Source organism: Mastigoproctus giganteus, chromosome 4 (assembly GCF_048544385.1).
Source record: "Mastigoproctus giganteus isolate SK-2022 chromosome 4, ASM4854438v1, whole genome shotgun sequence".
Lineage (NCBI taxonomy): Eukaryota > Metazoa > Arthropoda > Arachnida > Uropygi > Thelyphonidae > Mastigoproctus > Mastigoproctus giganteus.
This window is the reverse complement of record NC_143578.1, coordinates 127,900,332-127,923,309: the sequence shown is the minus strand read 5'-3', so window position 1 is coordinate 127,923,309 and position 22,978 is coordinate 127,900,332. Positions and strand designations below refer to the sequence as shown.

Genomic DNA, 22,978 nt, shown 5'->3' with positions numbered 1-22,978 from the left:
AGCTACAAGCTGCTCATTGTGGCCCGAACACATGACCGATCATTAGTCTCCACATCACGTTCTTTAGCAATCATCCTTAATTCACACTAGTTTTTTGGAGATTAGTGATGGTTTTTTTTTTTTTTAAATTATTGCCTATATGCCATTATTAGCATTAGTAGAGGCATATGATGCAAGAAAGCAAGCTTATGCAGCATCATTCAGGAAAAAAAAAAAAAAAAAACTTCCACTTCACCCCTCCTCCGTTTGTTTGAAATACCTGTCCAGCTGAGCCTTAAATTTATTTAGGCTATCAACTTCCACAACAAGGGATGGAAGTCTGTTCCACCAACCAATTACCCGCTGGCTAAATCCAAATTTCTGGACATCTATCCTATATCTGTCTTTCCTCAATTTGAATTTATGCCCTCTCAGGTGATTATTCTGAGCAAGAGGAAGAATCCCATCAGCACTGAGCATGTTCAAACTATTCAAGGCTTTATACATCTCTATCAGATCATCTTGCTGGTGCCTAGTTTCCAGACACTGCAATTTGCAAAATTTAAGCCTTTCTTCGTAAGAGCAACCCTTTGTTCCATTCACTAATCTAGTTGCCCTTCTCTGTATTCGTTCCAGCAGCTCTACATCCTTCTTGAAATGAGTCCTCCAGACCTGTATACAGTACTCAAGGTGTGGCCTGACCACTGCCTTATACAAGGGAATAATCACCTCCTTATCCCTCCTAGAAAAATTCCTATATATCATTGATAAGACACCATGAGCTACTCTTGCAGCCCATCTGCACTGCTCAGAGAACTTCATATCTGCCTGTACAATTACCCGAGGTCCTTTTCATTCTCCACCACTGTCAGTGTAGTACCACAGAGTTGACACATTGCTCTGGGGTTGCTGTTTCCCATATGTAGTACTTTACATTTGTCAATGTTAAACTTCATTTGCCACTTCTCAGCCCATCTACACAACTTTTCCAGATCCTGTTGCTGCAGCAGCAGCCTAGAATCAGGAGTGTCCTTAACAACCCTGCCAACCTTCGTATCGTCTGCAAACTTGGATATTAAGCTTGATATACCATCATCAATATCATTTATAAATACAGAAAACAACAATGGACTCAACACTGAACCCTGAGGGAGTCCACTAATAACATTAGTCCACGATGAGCAGTGTCCATCGATAACCACTGTCTTCTCCCATTCAACCACCCCTTTATCCATAGCAGCAATTCGCCTCCAATGCCACACTGCTCCAATTTGTGCAGCAGTCTTCCATGTGCAACAGTATCAAAAACGTTTCTAAGATCCAAGCATGATATCAAAGCTACTCCCTGCATCCATTTCTTTTGTGACTGCATCATAGAATTCAATCAAATTGGTCAGGCAAGACTTCCCCTTAACAAAACCATGCTGTATACGAGCTATAACTGAAGTCTTGTTTAGATGATCCTGCAGTGCTTCTTTAACCAGTGCCTCCATTAATTTTCCTGGAACAGAAGTTAAGCTCACAGGTCTATAATTACTTGTGTCAGCCTTCAATCCTCCTTTGTGAATTGGGATATTTTCCCCTCTCCAGTCTATGGGTACCTCCCCTGAGTCCAAGGAAGCTCTCATAATTATGGCTAAGGGTTTGCTTACTTCCTTTGCTGCCTCCTTTAATATATCTGGATAGATCCCATCCACCCCAGGTGCCTTTCTTGTGTTTATCTTCAACAATTTCTCCTCCACTTGACTCTCAGTTATTACAAGATTATCTGCCTTACTGCCTGAGTTGAATACACCTCTGTCATTCCCCTCACTGAATAACTCCTCGTGTGTGAATGTCGATGCAAAATATTCATTTAGTTTGTTAGCTACCTGAGCAGGATCATCAACAGTTAAACCATCAATATCAAGTGGACCAATCTGATTCATCCCCTTCCTTCTAGAGTTTACATAAGTAAAGAACTCTTTGCTGTTTTTCTTTGCATCCTTTGCCAAAGATTTCTCAATCTGCCTTTGCCTGCCTAACCTCCTTTGTAACTTGGTTACAGATCAACTTATATCGATTATAGGCTTCTGTGTCACGTGTTAATTTATGTATCCCAAGCATTTTTCTTCTTCATTTAGGTCTAAACTTTGAACACTATTTCTTATTTGGTATGTAAAGCCCAGTAGCTTGCAAGATAAGTTCTTTGAATGCTTCCCATTTTGAATTTGCTGTTGGTAACATCATCAGTTGGTCCCACTGTATAGAATTTAAACTGTCAGTCCATCGTAGTCGCCTTTACGAAAGCAATAACCCTTCCCTTCACCCCTAATGGTAGTTACCTCTGAGTAAATCCCACTTCAGCACACTGTGATCACTGCCACATAGTGGTTCATTTACCTGCAGATTCTTAATGCATGAAGATTCACTACTGATAATCAAATCAAGAGTATTACTCCCTCTAGTTGCCTCCCAAACATGGTTATGTAGAAAGCAATCATCCAATAAATCCATAAAAGCCTTGCTGGTGTGTGAGTGACCAACCCACAAATTCCAGTCAATATCTGGGAAATTAAAATCCCCCATTATAAGACTGATTTACTGGCCCACTATTTCCCTATACAGTTTCTTATTATACTCATCAGGGTCATTAGGCCTATAGCACACTCCTACTCTCAATTTTGATCTCCCAGTGCTTATGTCACACCAAACTGACACAACACTGCCCTGTCCAGCGATGTCGACTGGCTTCATTTTCTTGGATTTTGTGTTTCTTAACTAATAGCATAAACCCTCCTCCCTTTCTATCCTTTCTGTAGACGTTGTACTCCCCAAATTCAAGTTCTGCATCCCTTATATCTGTGTGACACCACGTCTCTGATATCCCAACAATATCTGCCTTTGATGCTTTGAGCAATACCTCAAATTCAAATTTTATTTAGCAAACTCCTAGCATTGGTGTACACACAAGTATACATGCACCTGTTCTTTTTCTTAGCTACCCTAACACAACCCATGTGTTTACTTGTACCGCAATGACTTCCAGCAGTCTCTGAAATACCCTGCATCTTGTTTTCCAGGCTGCTGCTCATTCCAATAGAAGCAGTGCAAGAATCACTTTCACCTCTGCCAGTGGCTACTGTTAATCTATTAGTCCTTTTATCCCACCAAGCTATCAGTTTTCCGACCCACCTAACACTGCCTCGATAGCATCAGCAAATATTCTTGCACCCTTTCTATTTAAGTGTATCCCATCCCTGTAGAAGCAGTCTCTCCTGTTAACAAGTACAGACCAGGCTGAAAAAAATTCTACCCCTCGAGCCTTGCACAATCTTTCCAGGGCCGAATTGATTAGCAAGGCTCTCATCATATACTCCCTCCTATCGTGTCTGGGCAGAATTGCAGACACTTTCAAATTTAACCCTAATTCATGGCTTTTTTTCAACAGTGACCTGTACTTGTTAAGTAATTCTGCCAGTCTCCTACTCTTAATATCATTAGTGCCAACGTGTACAACTATATCACCTTTTGTGCCCTTAAAAGATGATATCCGCTCTACAACGTCATCAGCCTTTGCCCCTGGCAGACATTTTATTTTAGAACATTTCCTACACAGTGATTGGCTCAACAAAGTTTCAAAATCTGCCAACATTTCACCTTCGTAAAGTTTATATAATATCTTAATTGCCTCAATCCACCCCCTCTACGTTGCTATTCCCATTAGTTCCTCGAATACAGTGCAAAATGTTGGAATCATACACCTATTCAGCTACTGTGACCATGTAAACATAAAGGAGAAATTTACTTGAAGCCAAAGATCTCCAAAAAACATATGCCCGTTTGTTGGAGTAAAGGGGAACTACAACACAGGTTGACCAGAGGTTATAATCTGTGTCGAAAATCTTCTTAATCCTCTGACTGGCTATGGAAAGCATATCGACTAGTGCGACTTCTTGGTATATGACCACAGAGGTTTTACGGACACCACTAACATTGTGAAATAGTAATCCCTTTCACCCTTAATTCGCAATTTCTAATTACCTAAATTGCCTAAAGGCCAGAGGCGAGTACAATGCATACACAGTTGTCTCTCCTAATCCGTTCATTACATGATAATCTTGTTCAACAGAAACTATTTAAATTTAATTACCAAGGGGAATCAAAAAAATTTGCTTCAAAAAGTTCGTTAAACGGAGGACCAAGTACAATTAAATCAAAAATGAAGCAATTTTAAAATACATAACCTATCGATTGCACCATTAAAATGCTGGGAATGGTGCCCACCATAATTTCGGCTTTGGATACTCAATTACATTCAGGATTTGTAAAATAAACGATCATCTCAACAATGCGATCACACATTTTCAAAAAAAAATTACAATGGGCTCTCGCGAGCCCACTATAGCTCACCACTGAGTAGGACCAACTGATAATGTTACAGAAAGCAAATTCTAAATGGGAAGTATTTAAGGAATTAACCTTGAAAGCTACTAGGCTTTTCATACGTTTAAGAAATACTGTTAAAAGATTTAGGGCTATATCGATGTCAGATGAACTAATGAGACTCGTGGCAGAGAATAAAAATGAATGGAATGCATATAAATTATAAAGCGACACAGAAGCCAGTCTGTAATCAAGTCAAAGGTTAAGGCGACTGAATGCAGATTACAAGAAATCTTCAGCAAAGGTTGCTCAGAAAAACAGCAAGGACTTATTTATATAAATTCTAGAAGGAAGAGGATAAGTCAGGTTGGTCCGCTTGATATCGATGGTTCGACTGTTGATGATCCTGCTCAGAGAGTTGACAAACTGAATGAGTATTTTGTATCTACATTCCCATTTAGGAATTCTGTACAGAAGGAGGACAGAAGGTTATTACACTAATAGGGAGCTTAATGATTTCGTAATAACTGAGGGAAAAGTAAAGTGGAGGAGATATTGTTGAAGTTAAACATAAAAAAGGGACTTGAATTGGATGGGATCTATCCAGTTATATTAAAGGAGGCATCAAGGGAAGTAAGCACACCCTAGCAACAATTGAGATCACTGGACTTAGAAGGCCCCACAGACTAGAGATGTGCAAATGTATCCCCAATTCACAAAGGGTCATGAATTAAGAATTCACAGATAAAGAAACCACTGGGTGACAGTTATTGTTATTTTTTTTTTTTAGGAGCATTAGCAACCTAAGGCCATATTGCTCCGGGAATATGCGGTGGTCATTCCCTGATCTTTCCACATCCTCTGTATTTGGTGATGACGGGCTCGAACCCCGGTCTAATCAAGAAGCGTGTGCTACGCACTGTTGCTCCTTCCCACCTGGCTACCGAGTCGCCTACTGGGTGACAGTGATCACAATGAACTGATATGGGAATTACTTAAAGATGTAACTATCATCACGGCTAAAGGCAAGGGTTTTTGCTTTCTTAAAAGTGACTACAGGGGTCTCATACAGTTAAAATTCTGTACAGTGGGATAAACTGATGTTACCAACATTGAATTCTAAATGGGAAACGTTCAGGAACTTAATTTGAGGCTACTAGGCTTTTCATTCCAAATAAGAAATACTGTTCAAGGTTGAGGCCTAAATGGATGTCAGATGAATTAATGAGGCTCGTGGCAGAGAAGAAAAATGTACGGGATGCATATAAAATATCAGGTGACACAGAAGCCTATGGCAGATATAAGCTTGTCTGTAATCAAGTCACAAAGGAGGTTAGGCAGGCGAAGGCAGATTACGAGAAATCTTTGGCAAAGGATGCAAAGAAAAATAGCAGAGTTTTACTTATGTAACTCTAGAAAGAAAGGGATGAATCAGATTGGACCACTTAACATAGACGGGTTGATTATTGATGATCATGCTCAGGTAGCTGAAAAACTGAATGAGTATTCTGCATCTACATTCACACGAGTTATTCAATGAGGAGAATACCAGAAGTTTATCAAACTAACAAGGAGCTAAGTGATTTTATAATAACTGAGAGCAAAGTGGAGGAGAAATTGTTGAATTTAAACATAAGGTACCTGGGGTGGATGGGATCTATCCAATTATATTAAAGGAGGCAGCAAAGGAAATAACCAAACCCTTAGCCATAATTATGAGAGATTCCTTGGACCCAGGAGAGGTCCCCATGCACTTTAGGTGTTCAAATGCATCACCAATTCACAAACTGGGTTCAAAGGTAACACAAGTAACTATAGACCTGTTAGTTTAACTTGTATTCTGGGGAAAATAATGGAGTCACTGGTTAAAGAAGCATTGCAGGATCTTTTTTTTTTTTTTTTTATGTAAACCCCAAACGAGAGGTATTAGAACCAAAGTACTTAGTACCGTGCTTGGGTTAGAGGTTGAGAAGATGAAAGAAGATATTTGTTGACATTGGACTTGACCTTCTGTAGATTGTAATTTTCAGGAATTATGTATGAAGGAAGGTTGTTCTAGAAAACAGCAGTTGAGTGAATATATGAGGAAGATGAAAAGTTGGTTCTGTGAGTTTGAAGTTGGACAGTAAATGGATGTTGGTTGGTGGCAACACATGTTCAGACTATTTTGAAAGAGAGAGCAGGAATTATAGAAGCCAATTCAGAAGAACAGTGCATATGGAAGTATCTGTAGAAGAGGCATGCAGCAGAAACAGTATGTCTATGAGACAGCGAGTGGAGAGACTCTGTTAGAGATGAATCATTAATTAAGCTAAATGCCCTCTTCTGAATGGAATCAAGAAGCCTGAAAGGTTTTGGGGGCATCACCCCAGATGTGGGAACAATATTCCACAGCAGGGCGGATTTGCGATTTATACAAAGTGAGCAGCTGTTTGAAAGAAAAGTAATGCCGAAAGCAAAAGAGAAAACCAAGTTTTTTAAATGCAGAGGAAGCAATATTTGTAATGTGCTTGTGCCAAGAGAGATTAGATGTCTGGGTAACACCCAAAAGAGTTATATCATTTTCCCTAGAAATCGGAGTGTCACTAAAGATAAGCATAGAACAGAAGAATCCTTTTTGCGAGGTATAAGACAAGACTGAGTTTAAGAAGGGTTGAAATCAACTGAGTTGTCTTTGCCCCACTGGAGAATTACCTGAAGATCGGCATTTAAGGAATTGGTAGCAGATTTTCGCGAAGTTGAAGCTGATTGAGCAGGATAAGATTTCTCAAAATGGAAAGTGGAATGCAATGTGCTATAACCGGCAAAACTATGGATAGGATTTCCAGTCAATGGAAGAAGGTCATTAATATACAAGAGGAAAAGAGTGGGGGAAAGAACTGAACCTTGGGGGACACCAGCATTAGTGGAGAAGGCAACAAACCAACAAGTGCCGAGCCAATAATGAGTGATCAAAGAGTGTGCATTTAGTCAATGATGATGAAAAATAAACATTCTTTAACATTTGTAAGTCATAAATAATTTCTTTATTATTATTATTTGCTTGATTTTTATAGGCTACGTTTTCATTTCTTTCGATAAACCAATCATTGTTTAAACAAACTAATTAGCTAACTAATGTCAATGTTCAGAACGTAACCCCTATTTTTAACCTTATGTCTATGGGAAATAAATTCCCACTTTAAGAGCCCGTGTTAGGAACGAATTAAAGGTTCAAGTCGAGAACACCTGTATTCATCAATGATATTGATGAAAGTATATAAGTATGCTACTCCAACTGGATCTAGATAAGTTGGGCAAATGGGCTGAGAAGTGGCAACTGAAGTTTAACATTGCCAAATGCAAAGTACCGTACATGCATAGCAATAACCCAAGAGAAACATACCAACTGTGTGGTACTACACTCAGGGAAGTATAAAGTGAAAGACCTGGAGGTAAATGTGCAGTCAAATATGAAGTTTGCTGAGCAGTGCAGATGGGTTGCCAGGGCAGGTCTTGGAGGTGATTATCCCATTGTACAAGGCAATGGTTAGGCCACAGCTTGAGTACTGCGTACATGTCTGGAGACCTCATTTTAGGAAGGATGTAGAGTTGCTAGAATGAGTACAGAGAAGGGCAACAAGATTGAGGGGAACAAAGGGGTACTTTTACCAATAAATGAAGTTCTGCAAATTGCACACATGGAGAGCAGCCACCTGTGAAGTGATCTGATTGAGATCACCAAGGCCTTGAATAGGTTAAGCAAGCTGAATGCTAATGGGATTCTTTCTCTTGCTCAGATTAAGAACCCAAGGGGGCATAGATGAAAAAACTGAGGAAAGACGGCTGTAGAATAGATGTGCGGAAATTTGCCTTTAGCCAGCAGGTGGCTGATTGGTGGAACACTTCCATCTTTTGTTGTGGAAATTGATAGCCTAGATAAATTTAAGGCTGAGCTGAACAGGTATTTGGAACGAATGGAGAAGTGAAATGGGAGGGGTTTTTTTTTGCTGATGCTGCATAAGCTTGCTTTCTTGCATATGCCTCTACTAATGCAACTTAAAGATGCAATGCAGGATCATGTAAGGAAGACTGCAGCAATAATTCAGACACAGCATGGGTTTGTTAGGGGGAAGTCTTGTCTGCAAAATCTGATCAGACACCATGATGGGGTCACAAAGGAACTGGATGTAAAAAATAATTTATAATCAGTGAAACTTCCCTTTAACGGACAGCCATGGGGAACGAGAATGTGTCCATTAGAGAGAAGTGTCCGCTAACAAGAAGTCTGAGGGAGAAAAAAAGAGAGAAAGAAAGAAAAATCGTTCAACATTTAATGTAAAATTACATTAAAATATATACAGATTTTGAACATATTTTTGTAAATAATATACAATTACATACACAACAGATAAAGAAAAATCGTTAAACGTTTAATGTAAAATTAAATTAAATTATATACAGATTTTGCACTTTATTTTTGTAAATAATATACATACAATTGTGCTATGCATATTATGACTTATCTTAAGAAAAATACATATAGTAATCACTTATTTTCTTCTCCCCTTCTTCTTCCGGCTGATAATTTTGTTTTCAACATTTGTTTGGAGTGAAGAAACCATCGAAAGTCCTTCAGTATCTTCTTCAACGGCGAAAAACATTTTTAAACGATTGATTTGTAGGAGCGCTTCTTCTATTTTCATCGGTGGTTCGTCGTTAATATGTTCTTCGACAGAATGACCTCCTTCCATTTCTTCATCCTCATGAGGAACTTCTTGAAAAATATCGATGATAATGTCGTTGATATCTAGAGCACCATCTTCTGTAGTGAGGTTCGAGTCTATATCTTTGTAGCCAGGGTCACTTGCGGAAGTATCGTACATTATCAATAGATGTTTAAGTTCTTGGTGCTCCACATTGCTTTTCACAACTTCAATTTTTGCGTTTGAGAAGCCAGACTTTACAAAACAGTTCACAACAGTGTTTTCTAATTGCATTTACTGAAGAGGAAATCCACTGAATCGCATCTAGGATGCTGAGTTTCTTTGCAAGGTCACTCGCACATGTTACATCATTCATGTTTACAATGAGATGTCTTAAAACAAGTTTTCTGTAGTGAAGTTTAAAATTTTTTATTATCCCTTGTTCCAAGGGCTGACACTCTGCAGATGTGTTTGGTGGCAGAAAAACTATTTGAATGTTGGACAATTCAATGTGCGGGTGAGATGCAGCATTATCCATGAAAAGAATAATTTTTCTGTTTTGACGAATCATGTTTTGGTTAAAGTGACTTATCCATTCGCCCATGATATCATTCGCTCATAGACTTCCAGTCAACATTCAAAAGATTCAACTTTATGCCCTTGAAACAAGGATTTTGTGGTTTTCCTATAACAAGAGGTTGTTCAAAGTCTCCCAGCATATTTGTACACAATAGTACAGTCAATCGTTCCTTGGAAATTTTTCCACCCTGGCACTTCGTTTTTTAGACTCTGTTTTTTCAGGAAGAGCTTTAAAAAACAATGCTGTTTCGTCACAGTTGTAAATATCCTTAGCTTCAAAATTACGACATAAATCTTGCAATTTGACAGTCCACTCCATTACAACCCCGGTATCAACAGATCCACCTTCACCACTTAACGTTTTCTAAGAAATTTTATGCCGAGTTTTGAACTTGTCTAGCCATCCCACAGAAGCTTTGAACTCATTTACTCCCATAGATTTCACAACCTCCAAAGCCTTTTCCCTAATAATAGGCCCATCAATGGGAATTTTTTTAGCACAAGCGCGACAAAACCACTCACATGTAACATTGTCAATTTGAAGTCCAACAGTTTTCGGGAATGACTTTTGAACCTGATCATTTACGTGTTGCCAAAATTGTTTGAGCATTTAATTTTTTTTTCTTTAGGATGTCGCTTACCTGCGTCTTCCCGATTTTGAATTTTGCAGCGAGATTGCAAACACCTTTTTTCGCCAATCATACGAATTAACGAGTTCAACTTTATCTTTTAAAGTTAAATGTTTACGAGAAGACATTGTGCACTTCACACGACACTGAACAAAACTGAAAACTCAAACTCAAAAAGACGAAAGGCCGACAAAATTCCTCCCCCCTGCACACACTGAATTCATCAGAAGTTTTACACATGCCTTAAAATTCTTGAAATAGGGTTTAGAACCGCGACATAAACCTTGATAAAATTCAGAGAATCGGAAATAGAAAATAAACACACGACTGAGGCAATACATGGAAGAAACGTTCCTAGAAAAAGGGCCGTGAGCTCGCCCGCTGTCCGTTATGGGGAGATCAAATTAAGTGCTAATCTAAACGAAACAGTGCAGATTGCCTGTCCGCGTCCATTAAAGAGAATGTCCGCTAGACAGAAGCTGAAAACACGTTAAAACCAATAGAGGAGAGTTGGAGAATTTGAAAATGTCCATTGTAGAGAGATGTCCGTTAAAGAGAGGTGCCTGTTAGAAGTTTCACTGTATCATATACTTGTATTTGAGGATAGATTGCAATATTGTTGAACATTGCAGAGTGCTGTATAAATTGTACCAGAATGGTATTAAGAGCAATTTGCTACAATGGATAAGAGGGTGGTTGAGTAGGAGAAAACAGTGACAATCAATGGATGCTGCTGTTTGTGGACTAATGTTATTGGTGGATTCCCCCAGAATTTGGTGTTGGTCCACTATGTCCAAGTTTGCAGATCATACAGAAGGCGGGGGGTTGTTAATGGCAGTGTGTTATTGCAACAGGGTCTAGAAAAGTTGGGCAGATGGGCTAAGAAGTGGCAACTGAAATTTAACATTGACAAATGCAAAGTACTGCATAAGGTAGAAGTAACGCCAAAGAAATATACCAACTGTGTGATACTACACTCAGGATAGTGGAAAACAAACAAACTGGGGGTAATTGTGCAATCAGATATGAAGTTTTCTGAGCATTGCAGATAGGCTGCCAGAACAGGTCATGGGGTATTGTCAATAATATACAGGAATTATTCTAGTAGGGATAATAATGGAATTATCCCTTTTTTATAAGGCAAGTCAGGCCACGCCTTCAGTAATGCATAGAGGAGGCGTCGTTTTAGGCTTGAGTCAGTACAGAGAAGGGCAAGATTGGTGATGGGAACGAAGGGGTCCTCTTACCAAGAAAGGCTTAAGTTCTGCAAATTGCTACACCTGGAAACTAGACACGTGAGGTGAACTGATTGAGGCGCATATGGCCTTGAATGGGTTGAGCAGGCTCAATTCTGGTGGGATTCTTCTCACCAGAATTGATATCAGCAGATTACAAATTTGAGAGCCATAAATTCAAATTGAGGAAAGACGTGCAAAAATTTGCCTTTGGCCAGTTGGTGGTTAATTCCTGGAACTAACTTCCATCTGTTGTGGAAGTTGATAGCTTAAGTTCAAGGAGGAACTGGACAAACTTTTAGAGGGAATGGATGTGTAAAATGGTTTTTTTTCTTGATATTACATAAGCTTGCTTTCTTGCATCACATGCCTCTACTACTGCTACCACTACTACATGCAAAGCCGACCGGGCTAGCCGAGTGGGTAAAGTACCTACCCGGCAACCCAAAGGTCGCAGGTTCGATTCCCGCCTCGGGCTTGGATCAAAGTACTGCAAAAACCTTGGGAGGTGCAATATGGCCACAGAAGCCGATGCGCCAACAACTACCAAATCAAAAAAAAAAAAAAAAAAAACCTACATGCAAGCTCTTGACAGCATCTTCTCCATAAACTTAACTCAACTTGCAGTTGGTATTTTCTTTAGTTTTATTAAAAATTCGAGGTTGATTCTGTCTGATTCTTTTGCCTTATTTTTCTGGCAAACTGCAGAAACTAAAGGTGATAATTAAAACCTCACTGCGAAACAAATGAGTGTTGGAAAACAATTTGGCAAATAACTAAGGAAAGGGCAAGGTCTGCTGTGCCTTTGTTTCACAGATGGCACTTGAAGTGTAGTAGCTCTGTACAGTCGTTATTTAACAGCCACACCTTGTGTGGCTATTAAATTATATTTTTAAATTTGAACAGAATAAATTAGTAAATTTTTAATTTTATTCATTTTTATAAAATTTTACTTTAACCTTTTTCATTCTCCAAACAAATTAAAAAAACTTTTCAGAAATAAAAAAGCCTCTCACTAACATCAACAAAACTCGTGATCTTCACACAGAACTTGTCTCCTCACCCTCAAACCTGTATACAAACTAAATACAGTAGAAGCTGGATAAGAAATTCCCGCATAAGTTTTCCCCTGTATTAGGTTTGGTTTCTTAAGTCCCAATTTCAACTATATATTGTAATGTATTATTTTCCTGTAAAAGAAGTTTCCCAAGTAAAATGTTTGTGATAAAGAATACACAGCGATTATAATGACATTTTCCCACATAATACGTTTTTTAAATATAGAATTTTTTTATTTTTAATATTAAAAAATAAAAATATAAACATTTTAGTAATCTAACAAGTGGCAAGTAATCTAACAGTTTTAGTAATCTAACAAGTGGCAAGTATCACTTTAGTTCGTAGTAAATCACCAAAGTAGGTGAAATAGCTCGTTTTTGATCTACACTATCTCGTATTGTGAATGCCTTCAACAAGTTGCCCTGATATTGGACTACCTCCAATAAGCAATGCTTCGCTAATGGAGAAGACTAACGTTACTTATTCTCAGAGAATATCTGCCGAGAATCCAGTGTCGAAGTTGCTTATTCGAGGCAGTTCATTATGACGGCAACTTGTTGTGAAGGCATTCACAATGAGATATCACAAAAATGATGCCATTTCACCTATTTCAGTGATTTTTTAAGTACTAAAACAACACTGTGCATTAACCTGTTCGATTAGTGAATTTTCTGTAGTCTCAGGCTTTCAGCACTAAAATCTTTTCGGTGTTAACATTTTAATATAATGAAAGTGACATACAGCAATTGTTTTCATCGTTATCCATAATTGGATACTTCGACCGCATTAAGTTCTGATGGTTGTGAACAGTTCTGAATTACTTAGTTGTTATTTGGTTTTTAGGAGCATATTGCTCCGGGGATATGCAGTGGTCATTCTCTGACCTTTCCACGTCCTCCGTATTTGGTGGGTACGGGCTCGAACCCCGGTCTAATCAAGAAGCGTGTGCTATGCACTGCTGCTCCTGCCCACCTGGCTATGGAGGCACCAGTAAATTACTTAGTGGATTGTTGCTTTGTCTTATCGTAATTGTGACCTTTTAAGACATGCTGAAACTCCAAAAGGAGCTCACCCTTCCAACTTGTAATCAGTTTAATGAACAGAATGTTAAGCAATTAGAAATACGCAGTTTAAAAATGTTTCCCAAAGTCAGAGTAAAATATTTATAAATTCTGTAATAGTACTTAAAAATGATCTTTAAGTTATATCTTTTCATTTCTAAGAAGTTTTCCTGGGTAAGAAGTTCTAAATCTCCAGTCACTTGGAAAACTTCTGGGTTCTACTGTACTACAGGTTCTAATACTAATGTATTCGGAATTTTCATTAAAAAAAAAAAATTCTAATTGTGGAGGTAAAACAAATAATATACAGACAAACTAATACATAACACTTATTGAAGTAACCACAGCTTTACATCTAGATGTATAACCTGAAAGCATGTTCTTGAAACCATAGTTCTTTGTGTAAGGTTTTTTAAAACCTAACTGAATGAGAATAAAATATCATTTTGGCTGACTGCCGATTATGGATACACCTTGTCACTGCATTGTGGGAATGCAAAATTCGGGTTGGATTAAAGCAAAAGTGCGGGTTTAATACTCATTTTCGACTAGTGAAAAAAGGTTAGATTAGTTTACGTCGTTAATTCGGGGCGGATTCAAGCAAAACAAGCCACTTCCTCCGGAGGTGTACTAATGATACTAATCAAGAGTATAACCATAATTTGATTCATCTAACGAATTAGCCTTTATTAACGACTTTTTTTTTAAAATAATTACGTTAAATAGCATACATTAATTGTGACGTTTATATAACCTATAATCAGAGATATTGAAAAATTAAAAAAAAAACGCATGCATAAATTAAAGTTTTTATGTAATAGTACAAACATAACTATACAGTATTTTTGGAAGGTTGAATATATCACAGATTATTAACGAAATTAAAAGTTATCGACACTTGTTTTTCCTTTATACTTCTAACATGAACTTCGTGGCGACAGTCCCAACAGTGTCGACGATTTGTCCTATGCGATCAGCTTAACCAGGGCTTATTAAAAAAAAAAAAAAAACCATGAAATGTGTACCATACAATTTTTTCATGTAACAAGTTTAATACTGTATTAATAACTGCAAGATATGGCCACGTGGTTAAAACGATACTTAGCGTTACTGGTCGCTTGTCAGGGCAGTTGATCGCTTCATCCCAAAAGCGTATATGCCACCCGATTATAATCATACCCACCGTAAAATGTACTTGGCAAAAACGTTATTACAATGAAAATTGTCTGAGAAAAGGAGGTGGAGGCATTCTTCTGCCCATCTATTCAGTTAGTTCCCAATAAACTGTTAATACTGAACCCAGTTAACACTGCTAGCACTTCACTTAAGTGCAGAGCGCATTACCATCAAAATAGCAATAATCGAACCAAAATATACCAGCTGATAAAAGTCTAAAATTCTTATCCTATAATTTATTTGAAAATTTCCGAAAAATAACATTTATATTCTTAAGATGACAGAGATCCTTACCTTCACGTTCCAAAAACTACACCAAAAACCACATCAGTTATTGTGGATATATAAATAAGCCACTAGGGTAGCCAAAAGAAACAGAAGACAGAGGGTCAATTAAGAGAAAATAAGTAGCCCTAAAACCGCCTGTATACGCCTGGACCAAAATCAATGAGAAACATGCGGGACTCACGAACACAAACGTGAAAATTATGAATATGAAACCGCTTATTAAAAAGTTTAAAACATTGTCAAATAAGTAACAGATAGCTTCATCACTATTATATCAAATGTCTGCATTGCTTGACGTTTTATAATTTACATGTACTTACATTTCACAATAAAATTCTGCTACTTGTCAAAACTATATCTGAATTTGGTAACCACAACACCATTAATATTAGTCGGTTGGTTGGCGTCACACATCCATATTACCTACTAATCTGTGGGTAACTGTAGCGTTAAGGCGTATCTAAAATTTAGATACTGATCAACAACATTAACAGAACACGGTGTAACTCGTGAAGGTTACGATAAAGCAGGGCAAAATTTGGTATGTTGGTATACCAAAGAATAACGATGAAATCATGAAAGAGAAAGATAAATTTCGGAAAGCTATAAGGGACATTCCTAGGGATTGTATAAAAATTGCAAGTAGGAAAAAGGAAGTGATTGTCCCTTTGTATAAGGCAATCGTCAGGCCAGGCCTTGAATGGGTTCAGCACGCTGAATTCTGATGGGATCCTTCCACTTGTTCAGATTACGAACCTAAGATGGCATAAATTCAAATTAAGAAAGGACAGAGGTAGAATAGATGTGCGGAAATTTGCCTTTAGCCAGCGGGTGGTTAATTGCTGGAACAAACTTCCATCTGTCGTTGTGGAAGTTGATAGGTTGAATAAATTTAAGGAGGAACTGGACAGGCATTTGGAGGGAATCGTGTGATTTTTTTTTTTTTTTTTGGCTGATGCTGCATAAGCTCATACATTTGCTTTCTTGCATCACATGCCACTACTACTACTACTACTAATACTGCATGGAGGCCTCGTTTTAGGAAGGACATTGTGCGTGTTTGCTTGAGCGTGTTGAGCAAGTTGCTTGAGCGTGTACAGACAAGGGCAACAAAATTGTGAGGGGGAACGAAAGGGTTCCTCTCACAATCACTTAAAGCCTCTCTTACAAAGAAAGTCTTTAAGTTCTGCAAACTGCAGAGGCGGAGACTAGGCACCTGCGAGGTGATCTGGTTGAGGTGTATAAGGCCTTGAATGGGTTGGGCACGCTGAATTCTGATGGAATTCCATCGCCTGCTCAGATTACGAACCTGAAGGAGCATAAATATTAAAATTTAGGAAAGACAGTTGTAAAATAGAAAGGCGGAAATTTTCCTCTAACTGGAGAGTGGTTAATTGCTGGAAGAAACTTCCATCTGTCGTTGTGGAAATTTATCTCAGCTAATAGTTTAGATAACTTAGAGGAGGAACTGGGCAGATTTTAGACGAAATGGATGTCTGAAATGATTTTTTTTTTTTTTTTTTTTTGCTGAGGCTACATAAGTTCATTCACTTGCTTTTTCCACCACATGCCTCCATTACTACTACTATTACCAAAAAGGTCACATTACAGAAGTCAATACAACATGCTCGAAAATATGGCCACATCAGTATTCTGTATGATCCTCTCAAACGGCTAAACTGGTCGGATAGCAGTGAATCCTGCTTGATATAAGGGAGTCTATAAGGGTCTGTGGCAATAAAACCCGTTTTTCGACCAGCACAGGCCTTAGCTCAGCACGTGACAGAGAAGTTCATTGTAGGCATCAAATGCAACGCCTAAGGGTGGCGCACACATGTACGATCAGATTTAAGTGTGGTTATCGAACTGGACACGGAAAACGTTGGATATCTTCAATATTCCTCAAACACTTGAAATCTAGATGTAGTGGCATTGGAGTAAAACGAAAAATCTTGTCCAACAGCACCCCTAAAAAGTCGCACGTAGGGTTCGAGGATAATGTTCTCGGTATCTTTGCGCAGTTATGGTACGCCTATCAAAAACGTGAGGAGGGACGGAGCCTTTCATTACTATTCTGTCCTACAACAGAACACCGACTAGACCATAAGTGTCGTTTTCTCTGAGGTTGGAAGGATGGTACGGCATTACAGTTGTCTCCAGATGAAATAACTACAACTAGAATCTGTTTGCAGGCTAAAAAGTGTATAATCAGAGAAGATAAATGTACCACATTTATCAAGGTTCCAATTCACATGTTCGTGGCAACATTTTCGAGGAGCCCTGCTATTGTTTTCGGTTAATCGGATACAAACCACTTGCTTCTTTACGTAGCTTTCTTAACACTGATCGCTTGGAATTGCTTCCACTATAATCCTAGCACCCTCAAGAGACAGTTCATGCCTACCGGGCTAGCCAGTTGGGATAAGGCCTGCTTGGCAACCCAAAGGTCCGGGTTCGAATTCCACCTCCAGCTTGGATCAGAGTAAATGCAAAAACTTTGGGAAGTGCATTATGGCCACAGAATGCGCCTCTCAAACCAACACCTCCCAACAACTAACAAAAAAAAAAGAAAAAAAAAAGACAGTTCCTAACAGCATATCGTTGGGTTTCGTCTGGCTGTTAAAGCCAGAGAGCGGACTGTACTGATTGATGTACCGTCGAGTGATCTTGCCTAGTTCTTCTTGTAATGTAACTGAAACTGATTCCAAAGTGTCGAGATTACACTCTGTGACACATTAAATACAAAAAATAAAAAAAATAGTTAAGAAATGGAGGAAATACCTCTATGATGTCTTGCAGAACACTTCAGTACTGATAGTCTATGTTGATAAATAACTTTACAAATAGTTTACATGTATTAGCCATCCTCGTAGACAAAATCAATGATCCAATGTACCACGGAATGCGAGGTCGGCGGACCCAAATATAGATCGAATCACCAACCCTAATCTTTCAGTAAGAGAAAAAAATACGTCCATATCTTAAAAAAAATTTAAATTCTTTGAGACCAAATGTATGCGCTCGTAGCACAGTGGACACGTCACCGCCCTCGCCAGACCGGGGGGAAAAGGCTTTTTTCACTCCGTGGTATTAGTAAGTCGGTCTCAGGCGTAGATAGCAAGGTTTTCCCCCAGAAACTGGAGGTTTTTCGTCCAGCAAACAGACAAATCGAACCATAGAACACACGCAATTAAGAGACATAAGACACAGCACGGCAAATGAATTTAGTTATTCATGTAGCCTAAATATAATAGTTTTTTTTGTTTTTTGTTTTTTGTTTTTTTTGAGACCAAATAATGTCTACACGGGGAGCACAGTGGTATCATCACCTTCCTCCGCGCACCGGGTGAAAAAGCCCGGTTTTGAATCCCGTTGTTGATACCAGGAACCTTAATGGATTTTTTTTTCACTCTGTGGCTCAGGAGGGATAGCCAGTTTCTTCCCTCGGCACCACGCGCTTTTCATCCAGCAAAACAGGCAAATCGACAAGAGAACACATGCTATTTTCAGACAAAATATGCAAAGCATGGCAGATGCATTTAATTATTCGGGTGGCCTTAAAATAATAGTTTTTTTTTTTTTTTTTGAGACCAAACAAATAATGAATCCATACTTTTAAAACTTTAAAAATGAAATATAAAAACATTAAGACTCCTCTAAAACATAAAGAAACTAAACAATCGTGTTACGTCCCAGAAACCGACGGGGATTTTCGACCGGGGTCCTGGTCGCAAAAGCCGCAAATCCGAGTCCCACAAATAAGCTGCAGGTTATATCAGATGTACTCCCTTCGAACTGTACGTGGTATTTTTGAGGAATAGTTTCATACCAAAAAACAGGGCCAATCAGTTAAAATCTTCGACATTGAAAGGAATCCATTGTGGATCTTAAACGAGAGAAACCAACCCTATGGATGAAATTCTGAATGATATGGAGAATAGATTGCAGCTAAGTGACAATGGGACAATATCAGGCTATATATACAGGTTGCTATTTATGTTACGAAAAAAGACATCAGAAAATCGTTTTACCCATCAATGACCACGTCCTTCTTACTGAACGGAAACGGGTCTTTTAAGGAAAATATTATTCTTTCGGACTTCAGTCGGATCCCTACTGCACTTGCTGGGAAATGGAAGATTGGAAATATGTGTTACTGATTTTTTCCAGCCTATCAAGAATTGACCGGAATTATATCAAGAAGCTCAGTCCATCAATGAAAATAATGAGATTATTTTGGTACGAAATGCTCAAAACTTTATAGCTTTACAGATTTTCTTTGATCGGGTCTTCAGGAGAAGAACTGCTCTAATAAACAACGCTGAAAATAGGACTTCAAAGAGTAAATTGAAATTGTGCATTCTTATTGCTGCGTATTTGTTTTATTAAAATTATTTAAAGCGAAATTTTTGATATCTTTGCAAACAATAATTTTATTTCGTCAATTTGTGTAAATTCATGTGAGTTAAAGAACAACGTTTCAGTTTAGATTTATGTCAGGCTTGGACTTAGATTTTGTACAATTGGGATTAGTAGTCCTAAAACTTTTAGTCTGCTTATTTATGAAATAAGTATATCCATTGTGCTGCCACTTTATTAGGTACACCGAACTAGTAGTGTGTTGAGCCTCCTTTAGCATTCAAAACAGCCCGAATTCGTCTAGTCATGGATCGAACAAGATGCTGAAAACGTTGTGCAGGAATGGAGTACCAAGCAGACATGAGTGCGTCAAGCAGTTCCTTGAGATTCGACGGAGGTGTAGGCCAGCAGCGAATAGCCCTTTCCAGCTCATCCCAAGATGTTCAATAAGATTGAGATCCGAGGACTGAGCGGGCCACTCCAGAAAAGAAAAGTCATAATCATGTTCCTGGAACCATTCCATAGTCATTCGGGCTTTGCGCACCGGTGCGTTCTCCTGCTGGAAGTAACCATCTGACTGAGGATAAACTGTGAACATGAACGGATGCACTTGCTCAGCAACGATGTTTAGGTACGATGTAGTATTCATTGATACCCATCCACACGTTGGGTCCATGGGTATCAATGGATGCAACGTGTGCCAAGAAAACATTCCAAACACCATAACACTGCCCCCACCACCTTGCACAGTAGTCGTCAGACATGACGGGTACATGGATTCATGTTGTTTTCGTTAAATTCTGAGCCTTCCATCAACATGATGCAACAGGAACTTCGACTCATCAGACCAAGCAACTGTTTTCCAACCCCCGATTGTGCAGTGCTGGTGTTGCTGTGCCCATAGGACGTATGCTCTCTTGTTCTTCATTAATAACAAAGGTATGCGATGTGGCCCTTGGCTGTTGTAGCCCATTCGCGACAAAGTGCGACTAGTGGTCCGTTGCGATATTTTGTTCTGCGCACCATGGTTGTATTCCGACGTGATGTGCGACATTGTGGCCCGTCAGTTTTCTTGCACAATTCTAGCCATCCTCCTCTGACCTCTCTCATCAATAAGCAATTTTCTTCCCCAGGAGTGCCGTTGAGAGGATGTTTTCTGTTCGTTTCACCATTCTCGATACACCCTTCAAATTGTGGCGGGAGAAAGGTTCAGGAGAACTGCCGTTTCAGAGATGCTTTGTCTAGCACGTCTTGCACCTACTACCAAATCCACGTTCGAAGTCCGTTAGATCACTCCTTTTCCTCATTCTTGCTACTGTATGTACACTAAAGTGATACTAGAAAGGTTGTTCTGCTGCATTTATATCTGCAACTGTGGTCATGTGACTTGCAACGTTTTGGGACAAACCATTTGTGTGCACAGCAGGTGTGTACCTAATAAAGTGGCAGCACAGTGTATCTTTGTTTTGTAGCTGTACGGTTAAAAATAGATGATTAAACAGGAAAGATTATTTTGTATATGTTATGATTTCGCCAATATATTAGTTTAGTTAATAACGATTTAAAATTTTTTCAAGTTATGGTTTGTATTTCCGTATGTTATCATGTTTGAGATATAAGCATTAGTACGAGCATTAGTTGATCGTGCAAGAAAACAAGCTAATACAGCTCCGGACAGAAATAAAAACCTTGCAATTTCACCCATCCGGTAATTCTAAATGATTTTCTACTGGAGCCTTAAATTTATTTAAGCTCTCAATTTCCACCACAAAACAGAGACAAGTCTATTCCAGCAATCAACTACCCGTAGCTAAAGGCAAACTTCCGCCCATCTATTCTACAACTGCCTTTTCTCAATTTGAATCTTTTCGGCCCTAGGTTCTTAATCTGAACAAGCGGAAGTATCCCATCATCATTGACCCTGCTCAAACTATTCCAGGCCTTCTACCATTCAATCAGATCACTTCGCAGGTGACTAGTCTCCAGATGCTGCAATTTCCAGAGCTTAAGCCTTTCTTCGTAAGCGCACCCCTTTGTTTCTCTCATCAATGTTGTTGCCCTTCGCTGTACTCGTTCCAGCAACTGTACTTCCTTCCTAAAATGAGGCCTCCAAACTCGTAAGAAGTACTCAAGGAGTATCTTCGCCATTGCCTTACACAAATGGATAATCACTTCCTTGTTTCTGCTAGGAACATTCCTATATATGTCATTGACAAAACTCCATGACCTGGTCTGGCAGCAAGTCTGTACTGTACTGAGATCTTCATATTTGACTGTACAATAACCCACAGGTCTTTTTCATTCTTCACTTATTCGAGTGTAGTACAACACAGCTGGCAAATTACTCTTGCGTTACTGCTACTGATACGCAGTACTTTGGATTTGTCAATTTTAAACTTCAGTTGTTACTTCTCAGCCCATCTGCCTAACTTAGTTAGATCCTGGTGACCTGTTTTCACGGTCATTAACCAACCTTTATATCATCAGAAAACTTGGATATTAAGCTTGCTATACTTTCATAGATAACATTGATAAATATACAAAACAATAATGGGCCAAGCAAAGAACTGTGTGGGACTGCACTAATAACATTAGTCCACGTACAGTAGTGTCCATTTATTATCACTGTGCCGTCTCCCGCTCAACCAACCCTTTCTCCATTGTAGTAACTTGCCCTTGATGCTATACAACTCCATTTGCACATCAGTCTTCGTATGCAAGAGTTTCAAAAGATGTCCTGAAATCCATGTATATGATATCAAAATTAATTTTTCCATCCAATTCCTTTGTGACCAATCGTAGTACCTCCCCTTAACAAACCCATGCTGTGTCTGAACTATTACTGCTATCTTGTCTAGATGATTCAGCAACGCTTCTTTAACCAGTGGCTTCATTATCTTCCATGTAATAGAAGTTAAACTAACTCGTCTGTAATTATTTATCTCACCCATTGAATCCTCTTTGTGAAATAAGGATATATTTGACATCTCCAGTCCGTGGGGACCTCTCCTGATTCTCTCATAATTATGACTAATGGTGTGCTTATTTCCCTTGCTGTCTCCTTCGATATAACTGAATAGCAAAGGCTCTCTCGGATGGTAACTGTGGCAACAGAACGGCGACTGCGATGCAACTCGCCGGTAATTGGAATGCTGGTGACGTGAGTAATGTGTCACAACACGCACACAGTATATCGAACCCTGTTGAAAATTGGGCTGCGTAGCCGCAGGCTGCTCCGAGTGCCCTTGACAGCTCCTACAATGGGCATGCGAAAATCGAAACTGGACCTTGAGTGTTTGGAAGAAGGTCGTCTGGTCCGATGAATCACGTTTCTTGTTGCATCACGTGGACGGCCGGATACATGTGCGTTGTTTACCTGGGGATGTGATAATGCCTGGATGCACCGTGCGACGAAACCAAGCCGGTGGCGGTTGTGCCATGCTTTGGGCGATGTTCTGTTGGGATACCCTGGGTCCACTCATCCATGTGCCAGGCACTCTGACGTTATGCTAGTAGTGACTCCCCCAGTGGCGTGTCACTGCTGCAAGTTCGGCACACCACGC

At 39.1% G+C, this 22,978-nt stretch overlaps 1 protein-coding gene across 1 annotated transcript in view; it reads right to left on the bottom strand.

Annotated features, from left to right (window-relative positions):
- Positions 1-15,154, bottom strand: part of RpL32 (Ribosomal protein L32) — a 92,281-nt gene extending 77,127 nt beyond the window's left edge. The window contains exon 1 of the mRNA XM_090371784.1: positions 15,063-15,154. The gene's annotated coding sequence lies outside the window, so the exon portion shown is untranslated. The remainder of the gene's footprint in view (positions 1-15,062) is intronic.
- Between the last annotated feature and the right edge of the window lie 7,824 nt (positions 15,155-22,978).